We start from the raw sequence: 15,731 nt of genomic DNA, 5'->3' as shown, positions 1-15,731 counted from the left end.
TAGTCATGATTCAGTACAAAACTCGTTTTTAAGGTCAACGTTCAGTTCATTTTGGGTACAGTAAAGGGGACAGAATGCAATTCGTACATTTGTACCTAAGGTTCTGTACCAAAAACCCAACTGCACATACATGTACCATTACATGCCTACATAGTGTTGAGTACAACCATTTGACTGCTATGAGTTGTCAAAAGATTATGTTTCTTACATAACATAAAAAGCTGAGATTTTGCATTATTTGATTTTTGCATGATTTGTTCATCATTCTAAAAAAGCATTCAACTGCCAATTTCAGTGAAAAACTCCAGTCAAGCCAACTTACTTAATCTCAATCTAGCCGTGACCCTTGCAACCCCTTCGACACAGCTGACTACGAAGCTGCCAGTTCACACAACCGATGTCCTCATTGCCTTATGACAGCATTCTTAGCGCAAGTTTGCCACGCCCCCTCGTAAACTGGACCATTTTTTTAAGGAAATAAGGGGGGAAAAGCAGAGGAAATACCCAAAACAGAATACAATGTGTGTGTGAAAAGGAGGCAGTGCACATCAATCTAGAGCGTCTCAACTAGGGGTCACCCCGGGGTGAGGTGCCTCTGGGGAAAACTGTTCTCCGGGCTTGAGTGGGAGGCTGGTAAATATCTCCTGGCCAAACCTGCCCTGGTCTTCATCAAGCGTTTGTTAGGCGGCAACAGTTTCAACAATCACGGGGCCGTTCATTTGGATGACAACGGCATTGTGGTGGCCTGTGGTGGACTTTCAGTATGAAGTTACCTCACATTGGGATGTAGCACTTTAGCAACTGTCTATATCAGGGGTGGGCAAACTACGGCCCGGGGGCCACATCCGGCCCGCCAAGTGTTTGAATACGGCCCGCCCAATGTTTCAAAAGTATTTAATTTAAACTCAACATACAACCTGGCATCATGGCCTGAGCCAACCTTTTGATGGTTGTATCAATTTCGTTGTTTGACATGGTCTGTTGTTTACAAAGTGCTCCTGAAAAAAGAGACACAAGCACATAATAATAATAAAAATTAAAATAATAATTATTAAATTATTATTATAACTATTATTATTATTATATTTATTATGTTAATGCTAATAATTATATTAATTATATATAATAATATTACAATATTTGCATATTTTACATAATAATAATATAATCATTATTATTTTAATTATTATAATATTTTATTATTTTTAAAATATTTAAGAGATCTTCCCATGTATCCACGCAGATTGCGAGCATTTGCTTATAAGGGCCTGTGACATGTTCCTGGAAGAAGGCTGACATCATGTCCAGTACAAACCAGGCTGGTTAAAATGGTTGGTTCTATGCATGTCGGAAATGCAAAAAATAAGCCTAAATAAGTACAAAGGAAATGTATGGCATTGAGATGTAACACTTTTGCAATCATTGCTTGAATAGGTGCCCTATGATTTCCGTGTTAATACAATTACGGTTGATACTAGTCGAAAGTTGCAGAACAAACTTTGAAACTCATCGCTTATGAGACAAGACCATGTAACCAAGGCAACCAATCGTCCTCTACAATGTAGACCCATCGTTATTTATTATTATTTATTCTTCTATTTATTCTTTATTTATTCTTCTTCATACTGGCTTGAACTGAAAATGGAACTGCTGCAATTTCATTCTACTATATGTAAAATGATAATAAAGCTTGGTAAGCTTAGTTTAGCAGAGCATGCCAGTGCGAGTCAACCTTTGTGAGTGTGTTTACATCATGTTGTCTTGTAACACTTGTTAATGTAAGCCAGTATTTTTCCAAAGGCTGCTGATATTCTTGCTCCCAGCTCGTCTTAATCAACGTTGTTACTACATCGTCATTACAAATATCTTATGTTACTATTGGTATTGCATTGGAGATAACGTCTTGCTTAATGCACGGGCATTACAACTTGTTGTGGATTTTGTTGAAATGTTTGCAAAGGTCAACACCCAATTTGAAAAGGTAGCGTAGCGACATCCGCTTCTGAATTAAAAAAAAAAAAATAAACAGAAGAAACTGAATTTGTGCCTTAAATGAAGAGTTGTTCCCATGTTATCACGATTTCATTTCTGTTTAAAAATATTTCAAAAAGCACCCACCCCTCCTTGGAAGACACACTCACATTGTGGATGTGTTGCACCCCAAATGTTACGACGGGAAACACCGCACAGGAAATTGACTTAACAGCTGCCTCTCACAAGATGACTTTAACAATTCTATTTTAAGTCTCACTGTCGGAGGAGTGATGCTATTAAGGCAAAAAGGGAGATTTTTAAGACCAGCTCAGCTGACGTCTAGTGGTGGTTGGAACACATGGCAGGACATCTTAAGTGCACAGTCCTGCCCGTGGGCTCATCAATTCTGATAAGATAAAATGTTAAGACTGAGTTGTTTATATACAAGCACACAAAAAGACACACACACACAGAACAGCAGGATCTTACAAATTCCCTTCCCTTCTCTCTTTCTTTGGGGCAGACTTAACTTTGGGAATTTGTTTTAAGGTGCTAACAAGAAACAGCTGCAATACAGGTCAGAGGACCTTAGAACAACTACAGGGCGTCCTTAAAATGTGTACACAAAGTGCCTATACTATACTATACAAATGCCTATACTATACAGTTATAAATAATAATGTGTTTTTACTATATATATATATATATATATATATATATATATAAATATATATATATATAAATATATATATAAATATGTATACACTATACAATATATGTATATACACACACAGAAATAAATGATGAGAATAGAAATAAATATGGGGCCATACAGTGGCTTAGTGGTTAGCATGTTGACCTCCCAGCAATTCACGTGTGTGTTTTTTTTTTTCTGGCGATTCTGGTTTCCTCCCACATTCCAAAAATATACATGTGCAGTTATTATGTGCATAATTGAAATTATCCATAGGTGTGAATGTAGTGTGAATAATTATTTGTTGATATGTGCCCTGCCCGACTCCAAATTGTCCATAGGTATGAATGTGAGTGTGAATGGTTGTTTGTCTATATGTGCCCTGTGATTGGCTGGCGACCAGTCCAGGGTGTACCCCGCCTCTCGCCCAAAGACAGCTGGGATAGGCTCCAGCACCCCTGCGACCCTTGTGAGGAAAAGCGGTAGAAAATGAATAAATGAATGAATGAATGAATGAATCAGCCCTGCCATTGGATGGTGAGAGAGGTTGGCCAGTCCAGAGTTTACCTGACCTCTCGGCCAAAGTCAGCTGGGATAGGCTCCAACCTCCACCTGTGACCTGAATGCAAGTGCAATAGAAAATGGACGGATGGATGTACAGGTATGATTTCTCTAGTGCTAAAATACACTGAACAAACAGTTTAATTTACCCTGTACACTTTGTCACCAACTTTTCCGGTCTCCGGAGAAGTTCATCGCCATCGACTCAAAATTTGGGCAGACCCAATTTGAAGATGTTGCACACTAGGAGATCTTCAAGCTAGAGGTACACCAGTCATTTAAACTTCTGTATTGTGATTTTGGCGTACAAAAGTGGTGGTTAACAATAATGGAGGAACAATCGCCATACAGTCTGCTAACCCTGACCGCAAAGCTGTAAACCTCAGAGAAACACTGAATAATGAATGAAAAATGAGTAGTAGAAAACATTGTTCCTATTGTTAATCTTAGCATAGCCAAAAAAAACAATGACATTGTGAAGCAATTACATTGTAGAATGCAGCATGCCTGTTCATCTTGATTTGATTAAAAAAACAAAGCAGCAAAATATTGTGCTAGAATACGTTTAGACCTGATTTCCATTCCTTAAAGCAGTAGTATTACTTGATATATTAATTAGTATTATTAGATTATTAAGTATCTGTCTACCTACGTATATCTGTAGTAAAATAAATGTATGTATTTAAAAGTGGTTTCTACTTATACGCATGCAACAAAAACATAATTACATCCTGAGTTACCATATACTTTTTCACCAGTGAGTCACTTTTGACTTCAACATAGACAAATGAACCAAATCCATCTGGCTTCAGTTGGAGAAGATTTTAAAGAGTTTAGGCGTTGTGGCTTATGTTATTGCAGGGCCTTGATTAGAAAGCATTTTCCATTTGCCCCCCCCCTTCAAAGCTCTAATCTAAGAGCTCATTGAAGTTTTAGGAATTCCTGCCTGGCTTTTGATAATGATCCACATGTGTTCCAGTTGTTATCTTCATCTAACTCTTGTTGGCTCCGTGGGGACAGGGTGCCACATGCCGCCACTGAATTATTCCTTGTGCTCTTTAAATGTACCACATAAGGAGCACCCTGCTGAGTCGCATCATGTGCTGCGATTTAGGGAGGAGGGATCTCTCGTTCTATATTGTACCAGATTTGACAATATATACCCTCAAAGGTGCCCATATTACAATTACAATAATAATATTTGTATCAGATGCAATGTCACTGACATCCTCTAAAATCAATAACATGAATATGAAAAAGCACAATGAGCTCCACAGCTACACATAAGATATGTTGCCGCTGTACCACAGTTAACAGTTCCTATTTCAGAATTTCCACGTGCACACATGAAGGCGTGCAGCGGCGACAGCTATACTACAATCACTTCTCCAAACCGCAAAATAGTACCCAAAGTCAAAGTCAGGACGTGCAATTGCTTCTCCACACACTATACATGTTTAAAAAAAAAACAAAAACGACCACAAACAAAATGACTTCAATTCCTTTCCAGACACCTTGACTTCCAGTGTGGGGTGGAACAATGAATCACACATGCAGCTGCCATGCAATTAGTTGTGCATTTACGCACAGCGGCTGTGGCAGGAAAAAGCCGGAGTGGACTTTGTTGACTTTTTTTGAAGAACTTTTTTTGAAGAGCTGTTTTCCTTTTCTCATTTTTTGTCACAAGTATGTTTCTGATAATTCAATGCCTGTTTTACATGACCATTTTAATAAATACTCAATTGTACTGCAATGCTGATGTTCAAACCAAGGCAACGATGACAGTGAATGAACATCTTGTCCTTTTCCAAGGAAAATGCCTGTTCTGCTTTTTGATTTCAGTTTATACTTAAGTTCTGTTGCTGAAAACAATAACTTTTTCTACCATTTCTTGACATTAATATATATGGGTCAAAATTGACCCGAACACCATAGATGTTTCTTTCGTGATTAATACTAAAATGAGAAAATAAATAAAACTAATTGATTTAAAAGATATGTTATATATAGATATCTTCAGTAATAGCCAGGTAACAAAAGAACCTTCAATTTATTGATATAATTATTTTGAGGTTCATTTTACCATTTTGGGAAATTGAAATCGAGGGGTATAGTGACAAAAAAAAGACCTACATGCCCACACCAAAAGTATTAAAACCAACATTTTCATGGATGAGGAAGCCTAAGAAGGTAACCAAGACATGAGAAGCAAATTTGATGGTATCTTATTGTTTATTGTATTTTGTATTATTGTATTGTATTTTATAGCTGATTTAATATATGGGCCAAAACCGACCCATTAACATAAGAGATGATACCAGAAAGCTAACCCTAATTGTATTTTAGGATCCAAATAAATGAGCAACATATCTCTGTGACTTCCAGAGTCAGGACAATTTCAAAAGCGCTTTTACAACAGGGATCAGTTTCTGTAGTGATAACTAGCTCGGGATATTTGATTCTCACCTGTCAAGACCACTACTTGTCAGTTTCTACTATTAGTACAAGTGAGTGCCTCTACTTCCACGTGGTACCCATCAACCCAGACCACAAGGTAGCGGTCCTGTTTGGCTGCAACAGACTCTTGCCTACAGGGACATTTGGCTCACTCAGTACTGGGATTATGTCATCTTACATGTGTTGGGTAATGACAGCCTAATGGTGTTAGTAACGATGTGGCAGTAGAGTGTGGGAAGGGATAGAAAAGCCATGTTTATGGTACATTGGACATGGGAATTTTTTTTTTTTGCAAAGTAGTTGTGTGACAGGTATAATGTGTGGGAATTCCATATGGCAACCAAATATTACTGTACTAAAAACTACTGAAACAAAACAAAGAAAGGCACACATGTACACAAAAAAGGCTGGTACTCTATACTATACTATACTGCACACCTGCAAAAACGTACATTATTTGAGGTTCCCTTGAGTTTCTCCCATTTCAGAAAATACCACAAGATACTACAGTCAATGGTAAATGCAGTGTTCATGTAAATGTTTTTATCACCGTTTGGCAACCAAACAAGGACAATGTCCAAAGGAGGCCATACGTACACTGAATGGCTTGATTCAAATAACATGCCAGGTTTCTTGGAAACGTTCAATGTTGTGGTAAAGTGGGAAACATCAAGCAGTGATCTAAATTCCTGACTGGAATGGACTGATATATATTCATGAATAAACTTTTAAGTTTGAGGGAAAGTGTTGTTGTTTGTCAACTAAATCGTGCTAAAGGAGAGGAACTTGTTCTCACATGAGTCAAACATGTCTGACTTTGTTAACCCCTCGTCTTTCACTATGTTTATTGGCCTGCGGTTCATTGCTATTTGTCTTCCTGTTGATGTCAAACGTGGTCATTCCTTAAATGTTACCGTCATCTGAAATGAAACTATGTGTATGACTATTCTTCCTCGCATGATAATGAACAGGCCAAAATGTCCACATTAAACAATGAAGGATCAATTTAGACCAATTGGAGTGGAAAAAAAAGAGAGGGTTCCAAGTCTTAATGAGTGTCTGTGAGTCCTTGTCCTCTGTTTAGGAAACTTCCTCGTCTGTAATTAGCGGTTATCCCATGCACAATAGAGAAATTAAATAGTAAGACCTTGTAATATAAATGAATGCTTCTGCTGGGAATTTTCTCACCAAGGTGAGACTACGGTCTCGTAGTCGTTGGTACAATCTTTGGTGTTGTGCATGGTGGTGTAGTGGTTTGAATGCAAAGGACCGTTTTGTGGCAGGTGTCTTTTATCCACATAATGAGTTGAGATTAGTTTGAGACTAATTTGTGTGTTTTATGGACACATTACCAGTTTGTGGGAATGTCAGAATGTTTGCTTGTTGCTCTGGGATCAAATACTTATACTGAATCCAATGCAAATTAATGTATATATAGTTTATTTAATGATTTTGTATGAATGAGCATATAATCAAATATTATTCCTATATGTTTTACTATTTCGCCCCACTGAATGAGCATGAATCTACTTTCTTTTTCAGGGTGTATTTTGTTTTGTTTCCATGCAATTCTCATGCGAGTGGGCTCCCGTGCTCAGCGCAGTATTGTGGTTATTTCTTTTCCCCAGCGATGTTTATACAATAGTGGACCGCAGCTGTGTCTTCAGGCGGGGGAGGTGGGGTGTGGGTGGCAGGGGTGAAGAGGCTGACCACAGGCTGTCCATCTCTCGACCAGCTCAGCGCTGCAGAATAGGGTCGGTTTACACAAGCGCCTCCTGCCTGTGTTTACAGTTAGTACAGATTTTTGTTTTACCATGTCTAAACTCTTCCGACGTTTATTTTGTCTCTCTGGTACTGTGAGGTTTACGGCTGTCTAAGTAAATTAAATTATCCCAGAGCGAAGGTTACGCTGGGTCGGATTCGAGTTCATGTCATACAAATTCACATGCAATAACTTTCACAGTTTCCCATTCGGTTTACAGTTTTAGTCGGGTGGGGATTTGACTACTATTGACACAAACATGCGCTCACATGCTCGGCGTAGCAGACTGTAGCGCAATCGTTCCTCTGCAGGACAATTACGGTACATCTGTGGTGTGCACGTGCACAGCGACTGCATACTATGTGTGAGTGGGCCGGGGGGGTGATCTAACGGACACTGAGACAAACACACGCACACTCAAACTGAAATACACTACCCCTCTCCCCCCCTCCCGCTACATCTGGGGTCCGCACATGCATTATTTCAGGATTAATATGTGTCATGTAAATATTGTGTTTTTGTCAGGACAAAAACATTATTCAATAAAAAGAATTTCTGTTATCAATAACCTCATTTCTTTCCCGTGGACCTTTGTAAATTAAGCAATTAAATTTATAATACAGTTCAATTGATAAATATAATATTTATTTTATATTATCATTAGTTATCATGAGCGCTTTATATCATGTTTCACATGAATGGTTGCACTTTAGTTTTGCTTTTTTTTTAGTTTTTGCAAAAAAAGCAAAACTTACACTGAATGCAAATTGCATATTGATAATCCAAAGGCAAAATGTGGAAATAATTCCACACATAATTCCATACTTAATATAAATATACAGTAAACCTCGGATATATTGGATTCAATTGTTCCCACTGGTTTTGTCCGATATAAGCGAAATCCGTTATATGCGTATACAGGAAAATGTCCGTTTTACGCATATATCGGATTTATATCCGGTATATGCGTAAATCGGATTTTATCCGTTATAAAAAGGCACTTCCTTGACTATGTTTCCAATGTACCTGGACGCGCAGGCAACGCTGCAAACGCTGCAAATGACGTCGTATAGCGGCCTGTCACGATTCGGCGAATCGGAGCGCCACGATGCGGCCATCCGATATATGCGAAGGAAATTTAATGGAAATGCATTGGAACGGGACTGGAGATTTTGTCCAAAATAGGCGAAATCCGTTATAAAAAATCTGATATATGCAATGAATTTTTATTGGAAATGCATTACAGAAAAATTGGTTCTTTTTTATCCATCCGTTGTGAGCGAATTTCCGATATATCCGAGTCCGATATATCCGAGGTTTACTGTATCATCACTCGAGTGCCACTATCATCACTGGCAAAAAAAAAAACAATACTAATACTACTGGATATCCCTATTATTGTTATTGTTTAATAAAATAATAACACATAGACCTGTTCTATACGGAAGGTATAATTAAATGTGTGGAATGCCATTAACGGGGTTCTCCCTAATATAACGTAATTTAAGGGAAACACTGTTCCATAACATGTGGAGTCTTCCCATCAGAATTCCCATCAGATAAATTGTTGGCCAACGGGACACCTTAGAAGAGGAGAAAAAAAACAGGCACCTTATTGCGCTTCAGTTTTACAAACAAAACAGACAGGAAGCGTCTTAGAAGCAAAGACATGGATTATCCAACACATACTCTGAAATAACATGAAAAAAGGAAGTACACACTAAAGTGAATTGTGAGACTCAAGGAATGGGGGGGGGGGGGGGGGGGGCGAAAGCTGTCCTATTGGGTGCTGGCTAATCCCCTCAAGCATCCATATATTGCTTCCACCTTCTCTCCCATTGCTTGGAACATGTTGTCTGTGTACACACATCTGGTACACAGATTTATTTGCTAAATTGTACAAACATTGTCCAGAGTTGGCTTTTTTTAATGTCAATACAAAGAGTTCTACTGAAACAGTGGTAATGTGAACAATTGTCTCAGCAAGAGCAGGGACACATGTAAATATTATTGTATGTTTGTATTCGCATCAAAGGTGTCCAAACCTTTTCCAATGAGGGCCACATGACTTTATTTTGGGTTTGCGGACTTGTGATGGGAAACTGATTCTTGGTACAAAATTATAATAAATTTTGGTTAAACTGTACAAAATTAGGTAACAGTAGCAGAGGTGAATAAATGATTGAATTATCTGACACAAGTACCCATCCATCCATCTGTCCATTTTCTATACCGCTTATCCTCACAAGGGTCACAGGCATGCTGGAGCCTATCCCAGCTGTCTTAGGGCGAGAGGCGGGTTACACTCTGAACTGGTGGCCAGCCAATCACAGGGCACATATAGACAAACAACCATTCACACTCACATTCATACCTATGGACAATTTGGAGTCTCCAATTAACCTAGCATGTTTTTGGAATGTGGGAGGAAACCGAACAACCGAGTCCAGCAAGTAAAGACTGAAAACTCCCCCTCTCACCATCACTAAAGGGGTGCCGCAAGGCTCCATTTTCAGCCCAACGCTGTTTTCCATCTACATAAATGATGTAGCTTTATCTGCTGGTAATTCGTATGCACGGGAAGAACATGCAAACTCCACACAGAAATGGCAGAGGGTGGAATTGAACCCTTGTCTCCTAGCTGTGAGGTTGGCGCACTAACCGTGCCGCCCCCAGGTCAAAGGTTTTAACCAAAAAAAATATTTGGACATTTTTGCATGTAATTTTGTGTTTCTGTAATTGTTTTGGGAATCACCCATGCTCCTTTAAAGACGTAATATTTTCCAGTATTCTAAATCCTACGTTCCCCAGGTGGGCTACTCCACCCCTGGGGGTACAATAATTGTCATGGGGGTAGTGAATAAAAATGAAAAGCAGGACAATTTGGAGTCGCTAATTAACCTAGCATGTTTTTGGAATGTGGGAGGAAACCGGAGTACCCGGAGAAAACCCACACATGCACAAAGTGAACATGCAAACGCCACACTGAGATACCCGAGGGGGGGAATCGAACTCCCGATCCAGTAAATATCTTGGAAAGGTATTTACTCCATCTCTAATTTGGACTCATTTTGAATCTTTCTAATGCTTTTGATTAGGAAGGTTTATGAAATGCATTTGTGGAGGAACAATTGCAATGCATTCGCTTCCTTCTATGTTTGTGCACCCCCAAGCCACGCGCCCCAAATTTAGGTAATGTAAACAAAATAAAAGTTGTCTAAAATGACCAAAGCGTAAACCCTCATATGGACTTTACAGAAGTATTTGTATTTTGTCATTGTATTTTGTCCCTTCAGGACAGGAATTTGATGGTTATTTCAACTAAGTCGCAGGGCCAAGAAGTTAAACCCAAAGAGGGCAAAAGCATCTGGCATGCATGCGGTCATCTCTGCATAACTCTGACCTCCAATCCCCCCACCCCATTCCTCTACCTCTTACCCAGTCTGTGAAAACCAGAGTAGTATAAGAGCCTCATTTAGAGCATAGAAAGAAAGGCAGAAATCTCTTTCTCAGGAAGATTAGTGGCTGTCCCTTTGGAGTAGGCCTTTGGTTAGAGCAAGGAGAGGGGAGGAGGGCCTTTTTTTTTTTCTTGGCCATTTTTCTCTGCCAACGGGGCCGTGACCTGCTCCAGAGCGCCCTCCTCTGAGAAACACCCTTAAGACTTGAACTGCATCTGAAATGCAGCGATGATAGCCATGATTAACACACTGCTCTTTATCTCAAAGCCACACTCGACTCGGTGCAGAAGTAATTATAAAAGATTTCTCTTCTTCATCCATCTGTGCTATACTTAACCTTCAATTAGAGTATGCGATCAATACTCATGTTGTGGACGTTACAGCAAGATGGAGCCCTGAGTACATGTTTTTTTAAGGTACCCAGTCCACAATTATCTGTAAGAACAGATAATTAATGTTTTCGCATGTGTTTTTAGTATTAGAAATATTGCTTTTTTGCCTTGTGGAGAGCTTACATGCACAAAAAAAGTCATAAAACTTAAAAATTACATATTTACAGATTGGCCATAGGGGTTCCAAACACAACCCCAATAAAATCACTCAGTGTCAAATTAGAAGAAAACATAATACAAACTGTTCTGATTGTCAGGAAATTGACATTGCAAAAGTCTATGCCTGACAAAAAAATTAAAGTAGGTATTTTGGGCAAATTCTACGGAGAATATATTTATGAACTCCTAGGAATTTTGCCTAAATGAGCCCAAATTTAAATCAGGGGTACTAGACGGATGGCCAATGACACATGACGACGGATTTTAGCCTATGGTGGCAAACTTAATGGCCAGTCTGGCTATTTGCCACAAAAACGAAATATAATAAATCGGTCAACAATCATAATTGGTGTATATGAAGAAGATGAACAACCCAAAGTAATCGCTTGGTCAGTTCGTTAATTAGTCACAGCGTTACCCAGTAGCGACCGGAAATGACACACAGACCATTTCAGTCGTAGAACTCCTGCATGGGGCTTTTTAAGGTACGCCACATACAAAAGACGTGTTAAGTTGTGACTAGTTAAGTTGCAAACCATATGCATGTAAAACACTTGTACTGGGGTTGTCATGGCGACAAAAGTTCAGCCCACCATCACAAGTGTCACAGACATCTATAATATAGCTTTTGCTCTCAAGTACGGACGACTGCGGCATGTTTTCAACCGCCTTCTGAAATGGTGAGACACCGTACCATCCTGGAAACCGGCACCTTATCTGAACACATGTTAGACCGACATAGCTAAAGCTCAGGTCAATGCAGACTTGTAAATCCTTCGGCCTTGGAGTCAGGTTGCAAGTGACAAGCCTGTGGAAGCAAGCCCTGTAAGCTGTGAGAAAGCTGTAGGCTGTCACACCAAATGCGGGTGCCCATTTAGAACCATTAACAAGGCTTTAAGAAAGCAGCCTGATTCTTATCTTATGATTGAAGCTAACCTGCACTTTTATACTTATACAGCTCCGAGCTGTCTCCTTCCTTGGCAAAATGGTGGCTCCTGACACACATTGTTATTCATGTCTAAACACGGTTCAAAGGAAACAAAGCATGTATTCTTCAGACAAAAGCGATGTGAGTACTCATAAAACAAGTTCAGAGATTTAACGATGAAAATTCCTTAGTGGTTTTCTTTTATTTTGAAGGTAGTGCACTTTAACCCCTTAAAATTCGGAGATTTGAGAGCTAAAAAGTTGTTCCCAATGTAAAGATGACTGTTTGGAGTAGAAGCATGACCTTGGGTTTTTGGAAAAAAGACAATGGGGTTCATATCTTTAGTCCTAAACTAACCCATTTCAAATCTGACAATATTACAAAAAGTGAGTATTTTACACATTTTTTCGTAAGTTAAAGTAAGATGATGCATTGCAAATGTGTTCCCTTTGGAAACCCTTTCGGGTATTTTTTTTTTTACGCACAGACGTTTGGCTATTGTACCCCAGTAGACAGAGTTGGGTTGAGTGAGGTGTCAGTCTAAGGCAGGGGTGCTCATCCCTCGATCGCGATGTACCGGTCGATCGCGGAGGGGGTACTGGTCGATCGCTGGTCGATCGCGGCGTGACATAAAAAAAATATCATCCTAGCATCAATGCCGTCACTTGATTGATATACAGGGCAGCCATTCAGATGACAACTGAATGTTGCCCTTCGGGTGACCAATCAAATCAAACAACGTCTCTAAGTGCAGCAGAACTTACGATGTGAGCCTATCATCCATCCCCGTTACTTGATTGACATACAGGACAACCAGTCAGATGACAACTGAATTTTGACCTTTAGGTCACCGCTCGTGCGTAAACAACGATGCAAAGTGCTAAGCTAGTCGGCAAATTGCGAGATTTTAAAGCCCTCGCTAAAGTTTATGGTCACTAAAATGAGTGAAGGAGCTGGACCAAGTAAAAAGGCAAAAACATATCACTTCCATACGGAATGGGAGGTGGACTTTTTTTTCACAATGTCTTTTTCGAAGTGCGTTTGCCTGGCTAACCTGGCTATCAGCAGCTACTGTCCGGACTATGCATCCCTGGCTGGTTCAATTCAGTGCAAGTCATCAAAGTAAACTCAGGTAATTACAAAAAATGTTAATAGTTAATTATGTGTGTTTTGCAATATTGGCTCATTTGGTTATGTAAGGTACATCAACATACATTGTACGTACAAATAATCCTCAATACATTTGAAAATAAATAGATGTTTTGCATTTTTGTAGTGGGTAGATCATATTGACTCGGTCATTTTAAAAGTAGCTCGCATGCTGAAAAAGTGTGAGCACCCCTGGTCTAAGGTTTAGACTAACGTACCCATTCATTAGCATAAAGTAAATGTGCAATATTTCCATCACTTCCTGTTACTACCTCAATCATATTTATTTATTTAACAACCCAATACAATACACTCATATGTGACTTTACTCATCTGTATACACCAGTCATTATTTGCACTATGACCCATTTATCATTGCACTAAAATTAATATATCTGCAATATGTCTGCTCCCGCATATGCTCTTGTGCAATACTATGTGTATATTTTGTATATGTCTTGTTAAATTGTCTTTTTTTTTACTACTTTTATGTACTTTTTTTAAACTTGACTACTGCACTGAAAGGAGAAGCTCTCCAATCTCGTTGTACATCTTGTATAATGACAATAAAGGCCATTCCATTCCATTAATAGTTGTGCATAGCTCTTCTTGGCTGACTGAAGTTACGATCAATGATATGTGGACATTTTACTGGACCATGACCAAAGTAACAGGACCATTTTTGTCTGCTTTTTAATCTGCTGTTGGAATACCGTGAGGAATTATCCATGTTACTTTTGCCACTGTTCTAACAATAGTGTTAGTAAATCAGTCCAATCTCAACAAATTGTCAATGACGTCTCAAACAGTTGTGAAAACAGAACAGCGGTCTCTGTGGTTTGAAGCAAATATTCCCTAACTAACCTAAATAAATAGTACCACTTTAAGAAGAATGTGTGTGTCATCTTAAAAAAAAGGACTTGATTTATTTAAATTAGTGACATATTTTTCTTTGTGCATGTATGCTAATTTACAAACCGGCTTGTATAAAGGATAAACAAATAGAAAACAAAAGAGTATCTAAGTATCTAAGGACAATCGTTCTAGTTTTAGAAGTCATCTTTGTGGTGGCAGGCCACCAGGCCCTTCATGAAAGAGTAATACAAAATGAATGATATGTTCCTGCAGTGGCCCTCAGATGATGCCTGTGTGTCTTTCTGATGGGTTTCAAAGTCTACTAGCTTGGTCCACCAACAGCATTTAGTAATTCATGACACAAGTACCTCAGAGGCACGAAGAAGGTCCCACAGCCTCGTTAATCCTACTTTTCGTCATGCGTTCGCTAATGAAAACAAGACCTCTCATCTTGTTATTATGAGTCTCTTATTTAGTAACTTTAAGCCAGCATCCGCATTCTGTTACCTCGCATCCCAAACAGCTGTTGAAATGTGAGGATGACTTTTTTTTCATCAGCGGTACAAGGTAATGACATGTCAATTCCCGTAGAACAACACCACACACAATGGTCATAATAATGAATAATTCATCCCTGTGCTAGTTCAACATTTTCTTTGCTGGCTTGAAAATTCTAGTCGACTCTTTGTGGAGGTGCCAAGGAGGGTGCACAGAAATGTCCTAGTTTAAACCCAGCATCCCTAAACAATTAATGCTTATGGCTCATCTCGTGGCAGGCCACCAAGCCCCATCATTAAGAAAAACTGCTAATACCACAATATCATAGGACCTCTTGTTTGCATTTCAAAGACCCTTCCCTCTTTTGCAGCCTTTATCAGAGAGGCCTCTGAAACACCATGCCGTCCACTGCTATGCCAGACTGTTTTAGTAATTCATGAAATGTACACTCGGGAGGTAGAAGAAGGTCTTTCAATCTCATTATAGCATTTTTTCATCATCCTCTCTCTGACATCTCCAAAAGACGCCGCCCGCATCTCTTTTCATGTGTCACCAAATTACGATCATGTTTTATATGACGCTCACTGCACAGTGGAGCATGATCCGACAACTTATTTATACGGAACTGAAGAAGGTGTCCCAAAAGTGAGAACGTATTGTATAATATGCAAATACTATAGTTCAATTTTATTAATACATTAAAAATATTATTATTATAAAATATTAAATTGTATATAATAAATATATTATATAAATACATAATACATAAATAAAAATAATAAATACATATAAATAAATATATATAATAAATATATATAAATATATATACATATAAATATATAAA

The 15,731-nt window shown here is 38.8% G+C and overlaps 1 protein-coding gene across 2 annotated transcripts in view; it reads right to left on the bottom strand.

The window, feature by feature from the left end:
• The window catches only part of gli2a (GLI family zinc finger 2a), a 72,311-nt gene that overhangs the window by 36,844 nt on the left and 19,736 nt on the right, over window positions 1-15,731 (bottom strand). The gene's annotated exons all lie outside the window — the stretch shown is intronic.

Source organism: Doryrhamphus excisus, chromosome 9 (genome assembly GCF_030265055.1).
Source record: "Doryrhamphus excisus isolate RoL2022-K1 chromosome 9, RoL_Dexc_1.0, whole genome shotgun sequence".
In the NCBI taxonomy this organism is placed as follows: Eukaryota; Metazoa; Chordata; class Actinopteri; order Syngnathiformes; family Syngnathidae; genus Doryrhamphus; species Doryrhamphus excisus.
Note: the sequence above shows the minus strand (reverse complement) of the source record. Positions and strands in the feature narration are given on the sequence as shown.